Below are 10,811 nucleotides of genomic sequence, written 5' to 3'. Positions count from 1 at the left end.
GTATGGGGACCATCTCCAGTTTCATCTCTTGCAGGCTCACTATATTATGTCACCTTTATCGATGATTCTACAATGAATGTATGGTTTTATTTTCTCAAGAAGAAATCAGAAGTCTTTGATACCTTCAGAAAATGGAAGGCCATGGTGGAAAATGAGACTGGTTTGAAAGCCAAGCGGTTGAGGTCTGATAATGGAGGAGAGTACAGAAATAGTAGATTCAGAGAATTTTGCGCAAATAATGGGATCAAGATAGAGACAACAATTCCCATGACACCGCAGCAGAATGGTGTAACAGAGCGTATGAACAGAACTCTGAATGAACGTGCCAGAAGCATGAGGATACATGACGACTTACCCAAATTACTATAGGCTGAAGCTATCAACATTACAGTTTACCTGATCAATCGTGGGCCCTCAGTTCCCTTGGATGGAAGAATACCAGAGGAAGTTTATAGTAGAAAAGAAATAAACATTTCACACTTAAGAGTGTTTGGTTGTATTTTTTATGTACACATAAATTCTGCTGAAAAAAGTAAACTTGATGCTAAGTCCAACAAATGTGACTTTGTTGGTTATGGTGGTGATGAGTTTGGTTACCGGTTTTGGGACTATTAAAATCGAAAGATCATCAGAAGCAGAGATGTCATTTTTAATGAGAATATGATGTACAAAGACAGGTCAACCACAGAATCAAGTAGCTTCAAAACCGAAACTGAAACAAAGGAATTTGTTGAGTTTGAGGAGATTTCTGGAAATGATGTTCAGATTAGTCATGAAGCAGTTCAAGAAGAACCAGGCATACCAGAACTAAGACGCTCCTCCAGAATTCCTAAACCAACCCAGCGTTATTCGCCTTCTTTGCACTACTTATTACTGACTGACAATGGTGAACCAGAGTGCTATGATGAATCAATGCAGGTGGAGGATTCACTCAAGTGGGAGTCTTCCATGAAAGATGAGATGAACTCGCTTATGTCAAATCAGACGTGGGAATTAGCTAAATTACCACCAGGCTAGAAAGCGCTCCATAACAAGTGGGTTTACAGGATTAAAGAAGAGCACGATGGGAGAAAACGCTACAAATCAAGATTGGTTGTCAAAGGTTTTTAGCAAAAAGAAGGTATTGACTACAATGAAATTTTCTCTTCAGTCGTGAAGTTGTCTACAATCAGACTGGTGTTGAAAATTGTAGTTGCAGAGAATCTACATCTTGAGCAGTTAGATGTAAAAACAGCTTTCCTTCATGGTGATTTGGAGGAAAAACTCTATATGAGGCAGCCAGAAGGCTTCATAGAGGCAGACAAGAAAAATATGGTATACAGGTTGAAGAAGAGCTTGTATGGTTTAAAACAAGCTCCTAGACAGTGGTACAAGAAGTTCGATAGCTTCATAGGTAGCATTTGTTTTACCAGAAGCCAAGCAGATCATTGTTGCTACATCAAGAAGTTCGACAACAGCTTCATTATTTTATTGTTGTACGTTGATGACATGCTCGTTGCAGGCTCAGACATGCAAGAGATTATAAACTTGAAGTAAAAATTGTCGAAGCAGTTTGCAATGAAAGATTCGGGCACTGCAAAGCAGATTCTTGGGACGAGAATTAAGAGAGACACAAAGTCGGGGACTTTGATGTTATCACAGGATGAGTACATCAACAAAGTACTCTCCAGGTTCAACATGCAAGATGCTAAACCAGTAACTACAAGTAATATCCCAAAATCCAGCTAGTGACTAAAATGAGAATTTTTGAAATTTGGTGATAAAAGTAGAATAGCTAAATAGTTCAATGACTTATGGGAAATATAGTTGAAGCTTGTTTAGTAATTATTGAATGAATTAAAGGGTAAAATGGTCAATTGACAAGTAAGATTTTTATTTTCCTTTATAAGATAAGGGAACCACGTGGAAAGGGAGAGATTTCTCCAGAGTTCTCTTCTTCTCTTTTTTTTCTTCTTCACGTGGAAGCCAAAAGCTAAGGTGAGTTTCTGGTTAATTGATTTCTTGTTGAATTTTAAGTTTGGTTTTGATTATCAAGTGACTCTTAAGCTTAAGGGAAGTTTAATTTGTCACAAAACAATAAGATGAAAGGTATATAAAGGATTAAAGGAAGGAAGTGAATAAATGAAATCTTGGTAGAAAGACATTTATGGGATTTCCAGACCAAATTTGACTTGTCAATGGTCTAATTAAGAAGTTGGAAACAATAGAATTGAATTTGGAACATGTTGAAAATTTAGTGTAATTCTTGAATTACATATGGAGAATAGGATTTTGATGTTAAAGAGGTGATGAATGAATAGAAATGAGTTTGAATAGGTGTATGTGAGTTAAGAATATAAAAGGGGAGGAAATATGAAGAGTTGAGCTAAAAAGAAAGTGAATTTCGTGCTCTAACTGGAATTTATGGGTTATGTGCATCGATGCACATTCATTGTGTACCGATGCACTCTCAAATGAATGAACATCAAATGCAATTAGTGTATCGATGCATAAGGAGTGCATCGATGCATCCCCTTAAGAATAAAACATCGAAGGTGATTTGTGTACCGATGCACATGTAGTGCATCGATGCACACGTTAAGGAATGCATCGATACACTGTAGAGTGCATCGATGCATACCTTTATTAAAAGATGAAAACAATTTTCCTTTAGCCTAAGAATTAATAGTTTAGAATATATTAATTAGTATACTGATATGTATCAATATATTACTATGTAGATTTAGAGCTTAAATGAGTTCCGGAATCATTGATAAGTAAGATCGATCCAGGGGGAAAATAAGAGATTGGTATTGACTAGTGAGGCCAGGTGAGTGCATACTAGTGACATGTAGTGTTTAATGGAAATAAGACTTGTGATGAGTCTATTTCCTAGAGTAATATGCATGAAATCATGAACATGATTATTTAGTTGTTATAATTATATGTGCTATATGTGATTATATGTATTACATTAATTGTATGTATGCATGACTAAAGATATTGATATGCTTTGTATATGTTGTATGATTTGTGTAAAACATTATTATGTAATAATGGAAGAACATGAAATAAGTTATATGATAAAGACATAAAGAATGAAATGAACATGTAACATAAGCTATAAGTTAATGAACCATTTATATATATATATGAACGTAAGATAACCAAGTATAAGTAATTTTATATGGTATAAGTGATTACACGAGAAAGGTTAAGAGACTCTATGAGAATAGTATAAATTTGAGGGCATAAACATAAGTAAGGATACATAAGTTATATAGGGAAGATTTATATACTTAAAGGAAACTATGGGTTATGAGTTATAAAGTGAAGAATTACAAAACTTTCTGAAAGAGTATTATAGAAGTCATGGAAATTGAATTAAATAAATAGATAAAACTAGTATATAAATGATTTATGTGAGTGAAAGGGGAAGTGAGATAAGATAAGTAGAAACTATGTATAGAATAGAATGAGACTATTTGAACTGGTAGTATAAACTTTATAAAGGAAGACTTACGTAAACTCGGTATATGATACAATTATAGAACATTACTATACAAATTATATTAAAGAGTATATATGGGTATATAAGTAAGTTTATAGGTTAATGATAGGACATATAAGATTATATGAATGAATGATAATATGAAAAGGGAGCTAAGTTTAATGATGTTGAACACTATGAGTTGAAGTTATGTGATTATATGAAAAAGAATACAATTATATGTGATAAGCTTTGTGATATGTGAATCATATGAAAATGTTCTACGCGTAAGTGAACCATGTGTCTATATGTATATGTGATATGTGATTTATATGACAATGAGCTATATGAAAGAACTATGAGACTATGTATATATGTGTATATGTGAATGTATGATAACATAAATATTAATGCCCATTGTGTGACATGAGAGCTAGAGATATAGTTGGTATGCCAAGAGTCGAGGGTCTACGCAGTCCTTCGGGACATATATGTATTCTTTGGAACATGTGTGAGATCTTTTGAGACACATACTTGATCCTTGGTATATATATATGATTCTTAAGGAATTTCTACGTGGTCCTTAGGGACAACCTTATATAGCACTTCGGTGCATTTCTACGCGACACTACGGTACAATTCTATGTGGCACTTCGGTGTATTTATACGAGCTGTGGTGACAACATTAGTGCACAACCTCTATAGACTCACATGTCTATAGTTCTCACATGTGTACATGGGCTAATAAAGAGATAATTGTGAAAACAATGTCTGTAATATATGTCTATGATGTGTGATATGAATTTTATGACATGATATATGTGTGATATGGGTGATTGCATCTGTTACATAATATACCTGAATATATGTGGATGTATATGTGAATGAGCATAAATGACTTATATGATGATATAAGAATTTGTATAAGATATAGAATATGAACGTAAAAGATCATATGAACAAGAAATAAGAGATATGAAGTATAATAGTATAAGAGTATGATCAAAATATAAATGATGACATGTATGTGCACAAGTATGTAATTGTTATATGTAGAAAATATATGAGTTGTATGATTTGATAGAATAAAACAGTCATGCATGATTAGTGGACATGAAATTTATTAGATGTATTTTTTTATGCCTCACTAAGTCGTAGACTTAGCATGTGATTGTTTCACACGTAGGTTACAGAAGTGAGAAGATTAAAGAGCAATGTGGAGCAAGACAGGTCAGTTCTCCTTACTGAAGGTCAGATCAGAAGAAAAGTGAATAATATGTATTTTAATATATAAAGTCCTAGTTGGCATGTTTTCAAAATAATATATTGTATAAGCTCTGAATACTTCTGTAAATGTTTTGAAAAGTCAATGTGACACCTCGGACTCGTATTCGGGTTGAATACGGGTTGGGGTGTTACATTTAATGGTATTAAAGCTAAGGTTTAGCCGATTCTAGGCTTAAACCGAAGTTAAATGAGTTGTAAAATATGTACATGCCAACACCAAGTCAATAATTTCTGATCTGATAAGTGTAAGGAGTGTATTGTCTTGCTAATAGAATAAGATTAGTATGATATAGTAAAAGTTTGATTATAATAGTTTCGAAGTGAAGTGTGAGGCGATATTCCTGATTGTGATAGCAATTCACCTGCCCTGGCCAGGCAGGAGGAAGAGCAGACACCTCAGGAAGTGCCTCATAAGATCAAAGACTGATTTCATAAAGTTGAAATCATATTAGAATAGTGATAGAAGGTTTTCACATGTTTGAATCGGAAAAATGATATGAAGTATTCTTATTATTTCGTGGATAAGACAGAATATGGTGAACAAGTGTCACCATAAGAAAGTTAAAAGATCTAATGATGTGGATAGAATAAGGGTTTGTATTTTAGATGGAAAGAATTAGCGTTGACTAACCAAATTATGTGATGGAAAATGTATAGAAATTTAATATTTTGAGATGTTGTCAGGATAAGACAACCAAAGATGAGGTGGATCGGGATACAATTGTATATTTTGATCATAATAATGTGACATAGTGAAGAAAGTGAGGATTCGTATGTTTGAGTAAAGTTAAGGATTGATAAGAAAAGTTTAAGAATGAGTACATCAGTGATTAGTTTATAAGATAAAGGAGGTTAGAATGTTGAGTTGGAACAACGGAAATTACATGGTGTATGAGAATAAATGTGGATTTGATAAGTTAAGTAAACTATTGCTGAGATAATTCCGATTGGAAGGAATGTATATGAATGGTTCGATGAAGGTTTATGATTTAGATTTGAATAATTGGTGATGACTAACATAATTATGTGATGGTAAGTGTATTAAAGTTAAAGGATTAGAAGATGATGTCAGGGTAAATTAACTAAGTATGGTTTGAATTGAGGCATGATTATGTATTTTGATCATGGAAATGTAAGGTAATGGAAGAGACAAGAGAATAGTAATGTATATGAATAAGAGTGTGGGTTGGATAAGTGAGTAAATTGCATTGGTTGGATTTCAACTGAGAAAATGAATATGATTAGTCCGATTAGGGCTTATGCCCTAAAAATGAAAAAAAAATTGTTACTGATTAATTGTGATAGTATGCATAATAAAGTTATAAGATTTGAAGAAAAGATAAAGTGAAGTTAATCAAGTATGATATGAATATGGATGTGGTTATGTATTTTGATCATACAAATATGATGTAGGCAAGGAGATAAACATTAGTATGTTTTAAAAAGTGGCTTTAAAGAAGAAAATACAAGTACAAGAGAGGATAAAGAATAAAGTTCTGTATAAGTAAATGATGATATCAAAGTTATGAGGATGCAATTAAGATTGGTACACGGAGATGAGTATAAGTGATAGGACAAGAGTATGTGAACATGAAAAGAAAGATATGATTTGTGTATAAGGAATGAATAAAGGAATAAGGGAATAAAGAAATGAAAGGGATTGAGTTAAAGGATCAGATATGATAAAGGTTATATGGAAGTGTAGATGATAATTTTGATATAGAAGTAAGAAAAGTGTGCAAGGTAATGTGAAAGGATTATTTAAAGTGTATGTTTAATCATATTTAGAGGAGATTTAAGGTCGTGTTCTTGGTTAAATGATGATGGAAAAACGAATTTGGTTATTATTATAAGGTAGTTAGGGATGGATTTATGATATTGAGTGATGAAAATGGATGTTACTTTCTATGTGATGAGTGACATTATATGGATTTTAGAAAGGTTAAAGGAAAATGCAGAATCGAATGAGAGAAAAGACATATATGGATTGAGGTTATGGGTTACTGTGTATATGATAAGTGACAGTAGATAAATGTATAAAGGAAAAAGGTAGTTGAAGAAATAAAGGAAAGAAAGATTAAGTAAAGGAGGTAGCATGAGAACATTAGAAGATATGTTCTTATTGATATGTTCAGTGAAAATTCGAGGACGAATTTTCTTTAAAGGAGGGGAGATTTGTAATATCCCAAAATCCGGCTAGTGACTAAAATGAGAATTTTTGAAATTTGGTGATAAAAGTAGAATAGTTAAATAGTTCAATGACTTATGAAAATATAGTTGAAGCTTGTTTAGTAATTATTGAATGAATTAAAGGGTAAAATAGTCAATTGACAAGTAAGATTTTTATTTTCCTTTATAAGATAAGGGAACCACGTGGAAAGGGAGAGATTTCTCCAGAGTTCTCTTCATCTTTTTTTTCTTCTTCTTCACCTGGAAGCCAAAAGCAAAGGTGAGTTTCTGGTTAATTGATTTCTTGTTGAATTTTAAGTTTGGTTTTGATTATCAAGTGACTCTTAAGCTTAAGGGAAGCTTAATTTGTAACAAAACAATAAGAGGAAAGGTATAGAAAGGATTAAAGTAAGGAAGTGAATAAATGAAATCTTGGTAGAAAGACATTTATGGGATTTCCAGACCAAATTTGACTTGTCAAGGGTCTAATTAAGAAGTTAGAAACAATAGAATTGAATTTGGAACATGTTGAAAATTTAGTGTAATTCTTGAATTACTTATGGAGAATAGGATTTTGATGTTAAAGAGGTGATGAATGAATAGAAATGAGCTTGAATAGGCGTATGTGAGTTAAGAATATAAAAGGGGAGGAAATATGAAGAGTTGAGCTAAAAAGAAAGTGAATTTCGTGCTATAACTGGAATTTCTGGGTTATGTGCATCGATGCACATTCATTGTGTACCAATGCACTCTCAAATGAATGAACATCGAATGCAATTAGTGTATCGATGCATAAGGAGTGCATCGATGCATCCCCTTAAGAATAAAACATCGAAGGTGATTTGTGTACCGATGCACAAGTAGTGCATCGATGCACACGTTAAGGAATGCATCGATGCATTGTAGAGTGCATCGATGCATACCTTTATTAAAAGATGAAAACAGTTTTCCTTTAGCCTAAAAATTGATAGTTTAGAATATATTAATTAGTATACTAATATGTATCAATATATTACTATGTAGATTCATAGCATAAATGAGTTCCAGAATCATTGACAAGTAAGATCGATCCAGGGGAAAAATAAGAGATTGGTATTGACTAGTGAGGTCAGGTGAGTGCATACTAGTGACATGTAGTGTTTAATGAAAATAAGACTTGTGATGAGTCTATTTCCTAGAGTAATATGCATGAAATCATGAACATGATTATGTGGTTGTTATAATTATATGTGCTATATGTGATTATATGTATTACTAAAGATATTGATATGCTTTGTATATGCTGTATGATTTGTGTAAAACATTATTATATATATGTTGTATGATTTGTGTAAAACATTATTATGTAATAATGAAAGAACATGAAATAAGTTATATGATAAAGACATAAAGAATGAAACGAACATGTAACATAATCTATAAGTTAATGAATCATTTATATATATATATATATATATATATATATATATATATATATATATATATATATATATATCCATATATATATATATATATATATATATGTGTGTGTGAATGTAAGATAACCAAGTATAAGTAATATTATATGGTATAAGTGATTACACGAGAAATGTTAAGAGACTCTATGAGAATAGTATAAATTTGAGGGCATAAACATAAGTAATGATACATAAGTTATATAGGGAAGATTTATATACTTAAAGGAAACTACGGGTTATGAGTTATAAAGTGAAGAATTACAAAACTTTCTGAAAGAGTATTATAGAAGTCATGGAAATTGAATTAAATAAATAGATAAAACTAGTATATAGATGATTTATATGAGTGAAAGGGGAAGTGAGATAAGATAAGTATAAACTATGTATAGAATAGAATAAGACTATTTGAACTGGTAGTATAAACTTTATAAAGGAAGACTTAGGTAAACTCAGTATATGATACAATTATAGAACATTACTATACAAATTATATTAAAGAGTATATATGGGTATATAAGTAAGTTTATAGGTTAATGATAGGACATATAAGATTATATGAATGAATGATAATATGGAAAGGGGGTTAAGTTTAATGATGTTGAACCCTATGAGTAGAAGTTATGTGATTATATGAAAAAGAATACAATTATATGTGATAAGCTTTGTGATATGTGAATCATATGAAAATGTTCTACGCGTAAGTGAACCATGTGTCTATATGTATATGTGATATGTGATTTATATGACAATGAGCTATGTGAAAGAACTATGAGACTATGTGTATATGTGAATGTATGGTAACATAAATATTAATGCCCATGTTGTGTGACATGAGAGCTAGAGATATAGTTGGCATGCCAAGAGTTGAGGGTCTACGTGGTCCTTCAGGACATATATGTATTCTTTGGAACATGTGTGAGGTCTTTTGAGACACATACTTGATCCTTGGTATATATATATGATTCTTAAGGAATTTCTACGTGGTCCTTAGGGACAACCTTATATAGCACTTCGATGCATTTCTACGCGGCACTACGGTGCAATTCTACATGGAACTTCGGTGTATTTATACGAGCTGTGGTGACAGAATTAGTGCACAACCTCTATAGACTCACATATCTATAGTTCTCACATGTGTACATGGGCTAATAAAGAGATAATTGTGAAAACAATGTCTGTAATATATGTCTATGATGTGTGATATGAATTTTATGACATTATATATGTGTGATATGGGTGATTGCATCTGTTACATAATATACCTGAATATATGTGGATGTATATGTGAATGAGCATAAATGACTTATATGATGATATAAGAATTTGTATAAGATATAGAATATGAACGTAAAAGATCATATGAACAAGAAATAAGAGATATGAAGTATAAAAGTATAAGAGTATGATCAAAATATAAATGATGACATGTATATGCACAAGTATTTAATTGTTATATGTAGAAAAATATATGAGTTGTATGATTTGATAGCATAAAACAGTCATGCATGATTAGTGGACATGAATTTCATTAGATGTGTTTTTTTATGCCTCACTAAGTCGTAGACTTAGCGTGTGATTGTTTCACACGTAGGTTACAGAAGTGAGAAGAGTAAAGAGCAATGTGGAGCAAGACATGTCAGTTCTCCTTACTGAATGTCAGATCAGAAGAAAGGTGAATAATATGTATTTTAATATATAAAGTCCTAGTTGGCATGTATTCAAAATAATATATTGTATAAGCTCTGAATAGTTCTGTAAATGTTTTGAAAAGTCAATGTGACACCTTGGACTCGTATTCGGGTTGAATATGGGTTGGGGTGTTATTGTACACCTTTACGTGTTCATTTTAGACTCTCCAAAGAATAGTTACAAAAGACAGAGGAAGAACATGCACACATGGTAAAGGTGTCGTATACCTCAGCAATTGGAAGTATGATATATGTCATGGTTTGTACTAGACCAAATATTGCTCAAGCAGTGGGAGCTGTTGGCTGGTACATGAATAATCCAAGCAAGGTACACTGGGAAGTAGTCAAATGGATCCTCAGATATCAGCAGGGTACCACAAACAAAGCACTTTGTTTCAAAGGTGGAGATACGATACTAACAGGCTATGTAGATGCTGACTTAGTTAGAAATGTTGACATCATAAGATGCACTACAGGACATGGCTATACTCTAGGAGGTATCGCAATGAGTTGGGTTCCCCAACTACAAAAGATAGTTGCTCTCTCCACAATTGATGCAGAATATGCCGCTGTTACGGAAGACAACAAGGAGATGATTTGGCTCCAAAGTTTCTTGGAAAAGTTAGGCAAGAAACAAGAAAACAATGTCTTGTATTGCGATAGTCAAAATGTTATCCATCTAGCGAAAAATCCATCTTTTCATTCTAGGACGAAGCATATACAATTGTGATATCATTTTAT

Source organism: Hibiscus syriacus, unplaced genomic scaffold (genome assembly GCF_006381635.1).
Source record: "Hibiscus syriacus cultivar Baekdansim isolate YM2019G1 unplaced genomic scaffold, ASM638163v2 tig00110318_pilon, whole genome shotgun sequence".
NCBI classification, from domain to species: domain Eukaryota; kingdom Viridiplantae; phylum Streptophyta; class Magnoliopsida; order Malvales; family Malvaceae; genus Hibiscus; species Hibiscus syriacus.
Note: the sequence above shows the minus strand (reverse complement) of the source record.